Source organism: Ovis aries, chromosome 19, assembly GCF_016772045.2.
Source record: "Ovis aries strain OAR_USU_Benz2616 breed Rambouillet chromosome 19, ARS-UI_Ramb_v3.0, whole genome shotgun sequence".
In the NCBI taxonomy this organism is placed as follows: domain Eukaryota; kingdom Metazoa; phylum Chordata; class Mammalia; order Artiodactyla; family Bovidae; genus Ovis; species Ovis aries.
In genome coordinates, this window is record NC_056072.1 from 55486249 (window position 1) to 55498270 (window position 12022).

Below are 12022 nucleotides of genomic sequence, written 5' to 3' on the forward strand. Positions count from 1 at the left end.
GTCCAATTCTCACATGTGTACATGACTACTGGGGAAACCACAGCTTTGACTGGATGGACCTTTGTTGGCAAAGCGTGTGGAGGAAGTGATCATGAAAGAGAGCAGACTGAAGGGTACCCGGGAGTGCTGCAGACTGGGGCATAGGTGGGTGGGTCGTCACACCTCAGTACTGGCTTTTCTTCTTTTGGTGTCTTTGTTGTTTAGAATTTAAGACTGGGCCCTTTTGTTAACTGATAAAATTATAACCTGTTACTATGTTTGGTTGTTGCTCTAAAACAATAGTGTTCTTTGAACTAATTTCGAAAGGAAGAAAGTGAGCTGTCGTTGAATTGACCCTGGTAGTTAGGTTTGCTGAAAAGGCAGTGTCATTTCCAGGCCCTTTCCTGGGCTTGAGAAGAGTATTTCACCCACCGTTCCCAGAACTCAGAAGTCCTTGCAAGATAGTAGACTCTGAAGGAAATGGGCTGTTTGCCAGGAATTTGGGAAATTCAGATGCCCGCAGCATCTCAGAGCTCACAGGGCCAGAAAAAGGGCTTGGCAGCTGTGTATGCCCTGGAGGCAAATGGCCACCTAGGAGTGGGCTGGGGTGGCCAAGTGCTGGCTGTGGGCCTTCTGCAGCTGCTGGGCCACTTCTGACAGCGGGCTACCATCTGGAGGCATTTGAAGTGCCAGAAGGCGCGAGGTGTGGCAGGAGGATCTGGGTCTACCATCTCTGTAACGTCAGCAAAGTCCCCTGATGCTTTGAGAGTAAGATAGGCGCAGTAATAAACACGGGGTGGTCAGAGGTGTCAGCTGAAACCAGGTGCACGGGAATGCTTTGTGAATAGAAGATTCTTATTGTAAATCTTGGTTTCAGTTACTGAGTTTCTTTACCTGTTGAGTTTGTGTCTACATGTGCGCCTTCTGTCCCTAGTGTATTTGTTATTATTGACGCCTGGTGAACTTGTCTATTAGTTGAGATATAGGTCAAATACAGTACTGTAACAGGGAGTCCCCACAATGTCACAGTTCAAGCCAGACAGAAATATGTTTCTTTCTCATGTAACAGTCTAGAGCTGTGTTATCCAGTACGGCAGCCTCTAGGTACATGTGTCTGTTTGCATTTAAATGAATTAAAATAAGATAAAATTTAGTTCCTCACTTGTACTGGCCTCCTTTCAAGCACTCTTTAGCTACTTGACTATAGGCTGTTGTATTGAACAGCACGTATGGAACATCTCTGATCATTCTGTTGGGCAGCCCTGCTCTAGAGGAGTGCTTCACGACTTGAAGGGTGGCCCTGCTGCAGAGGTCATCCGTGGGCCTGAGTTCCTTAGATAGTCCTCAGGAACTCAGGCCCCTAGACTCTGCCAGCCCCTAGGTAAGGCTTCATGACATGCTTTGATGTGCCATGAATCCCTCTGACACTGTGGCAAAGCCTACAGACCACTTCACAAAGTCGTATTTTTAAATGTGTAAGATAAAATACATAGAATTATGAAGGAAAGCAATTGTGTTGAAATACAATTACCCAAGTAGTTTTAAAAATGAAAGAAGCTCACGTGGCGCGTGCACTCGCTCGCTCAGCCGTGTCTGACTCTTTGCAGCTTTGCGAACTGTAGCCTGCTAGGTTCCTCTGTCCATGGGATTCTCCACGCAAGACTCCTGGAGTGGGTTACTGTTCCCTACTCCAGAGATCTTCCTGACTCAGGGATTGAACCCACATCCCTTGCGTCTCCTGTATTGGCAGGCATATTCTTTACCATTAGCACCACCTGGGAAGCCCCATAATACAGCAGTATCTGCTTTGTTAAGACATCAAGAAATGATGTAGGGGCAAGTATAATGACAACTATAATTTCAGGTTATTGATGAGTTTATATAATATTTTACAATAATCTGTAACAAGTATAATGTGATATGAGGTTATCTGTAAATGTATGTTGCTGACAGAGTCCTGGATCTTGCTAATACTTCTGTGTTTTTTCCCCCCATCTGATAATTGAAAGAACTAATTAACTTCGGAGAGAAGTTAGTGAAAACAAAGTTATACAGCGTTTTCCCCATCCACGTTTATAGACCAACAGTTCTGTGTAAATAGACCCCTTTGCCATCTGTGGACTTCAGAATTAAGAAACCCTGCTAGGTCTTGTCAAAACTGGTTTGGCATTGCCAGGTCCACACTCCAGAATACGGAAAGAGGGAAAGAGAGGAAGCTGAGGGCAAATGATTTCCCTTTTAAAGGGCACGACCCGGAAGTTTGTCATGCCCTTGTCTCGAATTGGCCAACTGTTAGTCACATGGTCGTCTGCATGTTAAGGTAGGCTGGGAAATGTAGTCTGCAGGGCGGCCCTGTATCTTGCAGCATGAGGAATTCTGTCTGTAAAAGGAAGAAGGAAAGAATGGATATTAGGAGAACCAGCAAGGGATTACATCTGTACAAGTGAAAGTGTGAGTCGCTCAGTTGTGTCCTGCTCTTGTGACCCCATGGACTGTATGTAGCCCACCAGGCTCCTCTGTCCATGGAATTCTCCAGGCAAGAATACTGGAGTGGGTTGCCATGCCCTCCTCCAGGGGATCTTCCCGACCCAGGGATCTAACCCGGGTCTCCTGCATCACAGGCAGAAAGAATGGATTTTAGGGGAACCAGCAGTCTCTGCCATCACTTCATTGATAATCATGAAACAAAAAGTGTTTCTTAAAAAAAAAAAAAAAGTGTACTGATTATTCTGTACACTTTCAGGTCTAAGTCGAAAACGCCAGGAGCAGCTTCACTGTTGCTAACAGCCCCCGGCGTGGTAGCCGCTCCTGGGGCGCGCAGTGTCTAGGGCTGCAGCACAGTTTGAGCCCCTGTCCCCCAGGCCTGGCCACATGGCAGTGGCTGCTGGCAGCATTGTCGCCGTTAGCCCAGAGACATTTTTGTTGGTGCCAGGAATGTGCTGTCCCTTGCTTAATGCAAAGCCAGGATGCCTCGATCTGCAGCTATGGAGCTAATAACAAGTGAGGCGTCTGTTCTTGTCACCAGCGACCAGTGTTGGATGTGCAGGAAAGCATCGAGTAGGAGGAGGCAGGCCTTTTCCAAACAAACAGATCCCTGAGCAAATGCCCTTTAAAGTTTGAAATAACAACCCCTTGGGTTGTTGAGGCCTTTGACTTCTCAGAAAGCTATTAAGTACCCTAACTCTTCTTATTTATAAAGTGCCCAGATGATTTTTTTTTTTTGTTTCTTCTTCTTCTTTCTTTTCTTTTTTTCAAGTTAAATAAATAGCAGTTATGACGCAGCACCACATGGCCAGCAGCCTTTAACTTATAAACGGAGGGTTTGAAAAGACATATTTAGAGGCGAGCTTGGTCGGCTTCTCCTGGCAGGATGGAGACAGAGCTGTTCCAAGGCCAGATAGCACTTAAAGGGCCAGGCGACCCCTCACACACCCCTTGTCTCCATCCAGGGGGAGATAACGTGGATATTTAGTATCCCTTTCTTAATAGCCCCAGATTGCCAGCGAGCTCCCAAGGGGCAGGCACTGGGGTCTTTGGAGCCCCACCCCCCAAAGCCTGGCACAGTCTCTTGTGTGTCAGAGGCGCTGGGCATATGTTTGCCAACAAATCGTGTGTGTTTTAAGAGCATTTATAATGGCTTTGTAAGTGAGTGCCGTTTTCAAGTTTGCTGAATGAAGGATGGCTTTTGTTTGGTCTTAGGGTCACCGCTGTTTTGTTTTTGTTTGGCCACCCCTCCCCTAATCCATCTCTAGTTTTAAAATGTGCTTCACTAGGAAAATATGACTCCCATTAGTTGAGTTCACTTTGGGGCCAACTTTTCAGGAACCTATCTATTTCTGTAAAGCGGGGTCCACTTGCAAGTGCCCTGTGTGGTGCCAGCGCTCACATTGTCCCTGACTCTGTTGCTCCACCGCCATGTCAGATACCCAGCGCTCCACACTTGGGAGGGTTATTCACTGGGTCTTGTGATGCAGGCCCGGGTCCCGATAGCAATCTTGGACGGGTGATATAAATAGGCTAGGATTGGGCAAGGGCTATTTTTACAAAGGAAGCTTTCTAAGTTGATTTCTTTGAACCTAGAACGTCTCCCCCTCCCTCTGACTTCCCCTGTTTCCCTCCACTGCTGGGGAGATCTCTTGGTTCTTCCTGCCTGCCTTTCCCCTCCCCCCAGCCAGCTGGCTTCCACAGAAATCAGAAGGGAGGTACGTGCCTGATCCAGAGTTGCCTGAAATCTTATATCTTCTCCACCCCACCCCCCACCCCCCGCCACTTTCAGGATCATCTTTCATCCGGCCCAGGAATGGCACCTATCCCGCGCATCGGGCCTCCAGCATTGGAGTCTGGCTGCTTTGTCTGAAATAGACATCCGCCAGCTCTCAAGCAGATCACTTCCCCCCACTTAATGCCTGAACATCTATTTTACAGTATTATCTCGTTTGTACGTTCAGCCCTGCACCAAGTTAATGAACCAGACTGCCTCCCCCAAGGTCCCCTACTTTTCTCCCTACCCCAGCCTGGCATGCCCACCCCAAGTGAGCCAGAGGTCGTGGGGTCTAGTCAGGGCTTCCAGGACAGTTTGGCCTTAAGAGCTCTTTTCCCTCCTTGTGGGCACCCCCCAACCCCCTGCCCCCCACGTCCACCACAGTAAGTTCCACCGTCAGCTGGGAGAAGCTTGCCTTTCTTTGCATCCTTTTCCCAGGTTTTCATGCTGAAAACAGCACATTCTCCACATGAAACAAAAACTGATTCTGCTCTCTTTCAACTTGTGTTTCTGACCATGCTGTTCTTGGCAGCGCAGCTTCCAGGCTTGGGGGTAGAATTGATAGCTTAACATGTAGACATTAAATCGGTTGGCAAAATGCCATCTGGAGTCATAGCTCCCTCGGATCATTTGCCAGCATCTGTGGCTTCCACCACCCAGTGGCCTTGAGCGTGTTCTTAACTTTACAGCCAGCTTGCCTCTTGGAGCGCCCCCCTCCCAACTCTTCCACCCCCACCCCAGCAGCCAGCCCTAAGTGTTGGACCCCATTTCCCTTCCTGGGCCAAGTGCTGGAAGTAAAGAGGCTGTTTTCAATTTCAGAGCTCCACCCCAGAGTTCACAGGCCCCAGAGCCTGGCGTTGCCGTCTGGCCAAAGGGACCACAAAACCAAGTCACCGGGGTGCTCTGAGCTTGGTTCTGCCTTGGCATGGGATTAATGTTGCATCTCAGAATAAGAGAAGATCAAGTGAGGCAATGTATTAATGCTTTAAATGCCTTGTGCAAAGTAGCGCGCATAAGAGTCAGAACAGACGTCATGGCTCTTCTTTCAGAAGCACCTTCGTGTCCTGTGTTTAGTGCTTCACGGGATCTGTCTTACTTAACCTCGGCAGCCACTCTCCTCATAGTATTACTGTGCCCGCTTTGTGCTCCCTCATAGTTCAGCTGGTAAAGAATCCGCCTGCAATGCAGGAGACCCCCGTTCAATTCCTGGGTTGGGAACATCCCAAGAGAAGGGATAGGCTACCCACTCCAGGATTCTTGGGCTTCCCTGGTGGCTCATCTGGTAGAGAATCTGTCTGCAATGCGGGAGACCTGGGTTTGATCCCTGGGTTGGGAAGATCCCCTGGAGAAGGGAAAGGCTACCCACTCCAGTATTCTGGCCTGGAGAATTCCATAGACTGTATAGTCTGTGGGGTAGCAAAGAGTCGGACACAACTGAACAACCTTTACTGATCTCTGGTGCCTGCTTTACAGAGAGGAACGTGAGACTCCAGAAGATGAAGTTGTTGGTCAGGCTCCCATGCCTAGGGAAAGTGATGGAGTCAAAATTTGAGTCTGGGCAAGTCAAGCATGACTTTAAGCCTACACTTTTGGCTCTTTAGCAGAATTTTTCCTTTCCCATTTCTGAATTAGAGCTTCCCTGGTGGCTCAGCTGGTAAAGAATCCGCCTGCTATGCGGGAGACCTGGGTTCAGTCCCTGGGCTGGGAAGATCCCTTGGAGAAGGAAAAGGCTACCCACTCCAGTATTCTGGCCTGGAGAATCCCCATGGACCGAAGAGCCTGGTGGGCTGCAGTTCATGGGGTCGCAGAAAGTCAGGCACGACTGAGCAATTTTCCCTTCCCATTTCAGAATTGGTAAGAGAGACAAGATGAACTTTAAAGATGGGATTTATAGTCCTTTTCCTTGAGATGCCTATTTTACCCTCCATTTTCAGATCAGTAGCAGTGTCTTGCGCTTAGTTCGTAATCCCTTCAACAGAAGAGACTCGGTGATTTTCCCAGGAGGAGAGGGTGGTGGGAGATGGACCGCCTGCTGCAGAAAATGCCGCTTGTTCTTCTCTCTAGCACTGACCTCCCGTGTACTGACCGCACCTGGGGCATTCTCTGCTGTGTAAGCCACTGGCTGTCAAAACGACTAAAGCTCCCAAAGTGCCACTGCGTTTCTGTCCCTGGCAAGACGAGGGACTGAGTAGGGCATGTCAAACCACTCTGCTTGTAAGAGTCTCAGGGCAGATTGGATTCCTCAAGCCTCTGGCGTAGCACATGGCCAGCCACACAGAGACATACAGAGCCCGCGTCCTGCAGGAAAGACTGAAGAGGCATGGCGACTAGTCAGAGTGTGTGTGTGTGTGTGTGTGTGTGGTGCTTAGCAGTAAAGGATTAAGGGCGTCAGTGGAGAATTCTGAGAGGGGAGAGGTTGATACAGGCTCTGGGGAAGCCCCACGAGAGAGCGTGTGATCTGGGCGCTGGCATGTCCGGGTGGAATGGTGAGGAGAGGACTCCTCCCGTGAGAGAGACAGCCAAGTACCTCTGGTCAGCGTTCCTGAGAGGACTTGGTAGAAACTGCATTTTAATCTTAATTCATGTATACACGTTAACAACAGACCACTTCTCTGCGTGTCCACGGTGCAGTTTTCTTCAACGTCTTAACTACAGTTGCACGAGGGAATCGAAAGTGAACAAGATTGTGGTGGAGATAGTCACAGAGACACGTGTGTGTTAATACTCATTCACCAGAAAGTCAGTTGGTTTTTATCCTTCTGTTGTTTAGTCACTGGGTTGTATCCGACTCTTTGCATCCCCTTGGACTGCAGCACACCAGGCTGTCCGTCACCCTGTCTATTACCATCTCCCAGAGCTTGCTCAAACTCATATCCATTGAATCAGTGATGCCATCCAACCGTCTCGTCTTCTGTCATCCCCTTCTCCTCCTGCCTTCAATCTTTCCCAGCATCGGGGTCTTTTCCACTGAGTCCGTTCTTCTCATCAGGTGGCCTATGTATTGGAACTTCAGCTTCAGCATCAGTCCTTCCAATGAATATTCAGGACTGATTTTCTTTGAGGATTGACTGGTTTGATCTCCTTGCAGCCCAAGGGACTATGTAAGCTTCATAAATAAATATTTCTTTAAAGTGATGGAAAAAATAATAAAGTGATGGTACTCCTGCTCAAAGATTTTACACCTTCGTGAAAGATCAGATGATAAACTGTCCTGTGTACTTAAATGCAGTCACTCAGTCATGTCCAACTCTTTGCGACCCCATGGACTTCTTTAGGACAGAAAACTGGAGTAGGTAACCCTTCCCTCCTCCAGTGGGTCTGCCCAACCCAGGAATTGAACCAGGCCCTCCTGCATTGCAGGCAGATTCTTTACCAACTGACCTATCAGGGAAGCCTGACCCGTGCTTAAATACCATCTTTGCCATAAGAGAGGTTGAACAAAAGAGTGCTGGTGTGGGGTTTTGAAGTCAGCATGGGGCAGTGCCAGCCGTGGGAAACTTCACGTGTCCTGACGGCTGGGTGGCACGTTGTGCACTGTGGTCCTACAGTGGACTGTGGCCAGAATAAAGGCACAGGGGTGTGTGTGGTAGGCATAGCTCACAGTTCCTTTTTGTTTCTTTTAAGCATAAGATGTACTTCCTAAGCTGATGTTGTTGAGCACTGGCTCTGTGCCAACCAGTGTTAGATGCTGGGGCTCTGAGGTGACTCCCCTCTACACCCCACCTCACCAAATAAAATATACACATGGCAAAGAAGCGCATGAAAAGACCCCCTGCATCATCTATCACGGGAGAATTGTAGATTATAGCAGAAATGAGATACAGTTACACACCCACATAGTGTAGCGGCCATGCTCAGTCGTGTCCAACTCTCTGCCGCCCCACGGGCCCGCCAGACTCCTCTGTCCGTGCGATTTCCCAGGCAAGAATACTGGAGACAGTTGCCATTTCCTGCTCTAAGGGATCTTCCTGACCCAGGGATCGAACCAGTGTCCCCGGTGTCTCCTGCATTGGCGGGCAGATTCTTTACCACCGAGTCACCAGGGAAGCCCTCCGCCACCCATGAGGATGGCCCAGCTCTAAAATACTGACAGCACCTAATGCTGGCAAGGGTGTGGAATGACAGGAGCTGTCCTTCACTGCTGGTGGGAGTGGCAGTTTCCAAGACAGTTTGGCAGTTTCTTGCAAAACTAGGCATGCTCTTGTCCTCCATCCAGCAGTCACACTCCTCGGTGTTTACCCAGATGATTTTGAAAGTTGTGTCCATACAAAGCCCCACAGAACTTGAGGCACCAAGACGTCCTTCATTCACTAGGTGAATGAGTTAGCAAACTGTGGTACATCCAGATAGTGGCGTATTATTCAGTGCCAAAAGGAGTCAGCTATCAAGCCATGAAAAAGACACAGAGGAGAAATGCCTGTTTAGGTTTTTTCTGCCCATTTCTTTTGATTGGGTTGTTTGTTTATTTGCTATTGAGCGGCATAAACTATTTGTTTGGGAGACTAATCCTTCGCCGGTTGCTTTGTTTGCAAATGCTTTCTCCCATGCTCAAGGTTGTCTTTCCATTTCATTTATGTTTTCTTTGTCATGCAAAAACTTTTAAGTTTAATTAGGTCCCATTTGTTAATTTCTATTTTTATTTTCATTACTCTAAGAAGTGGGTCAAAAAAGATGTTGCTGCGATTTATGTCAAAGACTGTTCTGCCTGTGTTTTCCTCTGAGAGTTTTATACTGTCTGGCCTTACATTCAGGTCTTTAGTCCATTTTGAGCTTACTTTGTGTATGGTGTTAGAGAGTGTTCTGACTTCGCTGTTTTTCATGTAGCTATCTGGTATCCAGTTTCCCAGCATCACTGCTTTTTTCCACTGTGTATTCTTGCCTCCCGTGTCATAGTGTAGGTGACCGTCGGTGCATGGATTTATCTCTGTGCTTTCTACCCTGTTCCATTGATCTGTATTTCAGTTTTGGGGCCAGTGCTATACCATCTTGATGACTAGCTTTGCAGTGTAGTCTGAAGTCAGGGAGGCTGATTCCTCCAGCTCTGTTTTTCTTTCTCAAGATTGCTTTGGCTATTTGGGCTCTTTTGTGTTTACATACAAATTGTAAATTCTGTTGTTCTAGTTCTGCGAAAATTACCATTGGTGATTTGATGGGGATTGCAGAATGGCCATCATAAAAAAAAAATCTTCAAATAATACATGCTGAAGAAGGTGTGGAGAAAAGGGAACCTCACGGTGGGAGTGTGAACCGATACAGCCACTACGGAGAATAGTATGGAGGTTCCTTAAACTGAAAATAGAACTACCGTATGACCCAGCAATCCCACTACTGGGCATACACCCAGAGAAAACTGTAATTCAGAAAGATACACGTACCCCAGTGTCCACAGCAGCGCCATGTATCAGAGCCAGGACATGGAAGCAACCTTAAGTTCCATCAACCGAGGAACAGATGAAGACGCGGCACGTATATACAATGGATTCTTACTCGGCCGCAAAAAGGGGTGAAACCGGGTCTTTTGTAGAGACGTGGATGGAGCTAGAGAGTGTCATACACAGTGAAGTCAGTCAGAGAAAAACAGATATCACATGTTAACACATGGGTGGAATCTAGAAAAATGGCATGGATGATCCTGTGTGCCAAGCAGAAATGGAGACACACGTAGAGAACAGAGGAGGGAGGGGAGGGTGGGGGCGACACGTTGACACACACGCGCCGTTGATTGTAGGCGTAAAATAATCACGCGGCTACACTGTAGAGCACGGGGAGCGCTGCCTAAGGCACCGCGGGGACCTGGACGGGAAGAAAGTCCAGAAGGCGGGGGTGTATGTATCTGGACGGCCTGTTCATTTTCAGAACCTAACACAACATTGCAAAGCAACTATACTCCAGTAAAGAATTCTGAAAAATTTTAAAATACACCCCCCCCCCCCCGCCCCGCCACAGAAGAAAGACAGGGAGGAAACTTAAGTGCACGTTACTAAGAAAAAGAAGCCAGTCTGAAAAGGCTAGATACTGTATGATTTCAACAATATTACAGTCTGGAGAAAGCAAAAGTATGGAGTCAGTAAAAGGCTCAGTGGTTGCCAGGTGCCAGGGTGGAGGCAGGTTGGATAGGTAGGCAGAGCACAGAGGATTTTCAGGGCCGTGGAGAACAAACAGATGCCGTGCCTGTCCTTAAGGGCGTCTGCCTGGCTAAGGAGACAGCCAGCGCAGAAGGAGAAGGAGGAGCTGCGATCCTTCCTGCGCTGCCAGAAGAAGTCCAAGGAGGGAACGGACTGGCCTTGGGGGCCTCCAGCGGCTTCTCCAGGAAGACACACATCTGAGACGTGACAGAAAGAGCTGCAAGCAGAAAGGAAGCCAGAAGACTATTGCAGGCCCCAAACTGCACGTGGAAAGGCCCATCCAGACTCGGTGAGACAGCGGAGGGCCAACCATGTGTGACTTGGCCCAGGAGAGCTCAGAGCTGAGCTGGGAGGCCGAGGCTGGACGGCTGGGCCACACAGACCTCAGTCCGCTGCACCATGCCAACACGGGGACGTCACATGGGGAGCTATGGGGGGCTGAAGGGTTCTGAGCAGGGTGACGTAATGAGCTCCCTGCTTCAGAACAGCGACCCCAGAGTGCAGGACAGACTGGAGATGATGGACTGGCCCAGGGGGGCAGCGGCTTGGCTAAGAGAGGGCCGGAAAGAAGTGGATGACGTGAGAGGGTAGAACATCTAGGCCCTGGTGACCGGGTGGGGGTGAGGAGGAAGGGGACGGACTGTGGGGGTGAGGGGTCTCGCTCAGACAGCAGGTGGGGTGCGTGAAGGGGGAGGGTGTATGAGAGGAAGCGGGGGAACGAAGCTGGCACGGCTGGCTAGGTGGTGCTGGGACGGAGCTCAATGCAGCACAGAATCTGTGTGAAAACCCAGGGAAGGTGCCATCTTCCTGCAAGTCACTGTTTTGTTACCACTGTTTCCTTTGATGCTCAGACTTTAGCCAGAACCTGGAATATAGATGGCCATCTGGGAGTTGTTAGATCCTGGAGTAAACATTTGACAGCCTTCACGTTCCCAAAGTGGCCTGAACCCCAAATGACAGCTGGGTGCTTCCTGCAGCATAGGGAGAAACTTGACGTGAGCCTCAAAGCCAGAGCAGTTAGCTAAAAGAGAGAGCTGTCTGCCACGAAACTGGTCCCAGATACCGAAAACATTGGGGTCCGCTGGTCTAGGAAGTGATTCCTTGGTGTTTGTAACACCCAATGGAAGTCCTTTCCGACAGCGTCCCTGAGTTGTGAGGATCAGCCAGGAGCTGTGATGGTCGTTTCGTACGTGTTTGACCTATAAAATAAAATCAACACCTTTTCCCTTCTCCTTTTGAGGTGTGTTGCTGGTAGGTGTCCATTTATGTTACAATGATCTTCAGAAAATTCTTTCCTGAACATTATCTTCCCTTCTGTCCCAGTGACCCACCCCGTACGAGGCCCATCCATCTCGCCCAACTCTAGGCCTTGAGAGGGGAGGGGGGATGCTTGTTAATTGTTACCGTATGCGTGGCCCGTTCCTAGTCCACCTCTGGGCAGAGGTGCGCTCTCCGGTGTTGGATTTCCATCGTCCTCGAGGAGCCCCAAGCATTGCGTCGCCTTTGGGAGGGCGGGGTCCCAGCGCAGCCTGATTTACCGCACGGGCCTGGCACCAGTTTCCTTTCACACGCTCCCTAGGAAGTGCTCTGGTGATGTTGGCGCCCGGCAAGTGACAGAGGGATCACACAGTGCCTTGAGATGTGATGATGGCCGGAC

At 49.2% G+C, this 12022-nt stretch overlaps 1 protein-coding gene across 9 annotated transcripts in view; it reads left to right on the plus strand.

Annotated features, from left to right (window-relative positions):
* The window catches only part of ATG7 (autophagy related 7), a 267942-nt gene that overhangs the window by 225804 nt on the left and 30116 nt on the right, over positions 1–12022 (plus strand). For 5 of the 9 annotated variants that reach the window (XM_060402635.1, XM_060402636.1, XM_042236667.2 and 2 more), the window contains one exon: positions 1–11597. This exon is cut by the window's left edge. The exons of the other annotated variants lie outside the window; for them this stretch is intronic. The gene's annotated coding sequence lies outside the window, so the exon portion shown is untranslated. Of the gene's footprint in view, positions 11598–12022 lie in introns of those variants that run through there. 9 annotated transcript variants of the gene reach the window in all.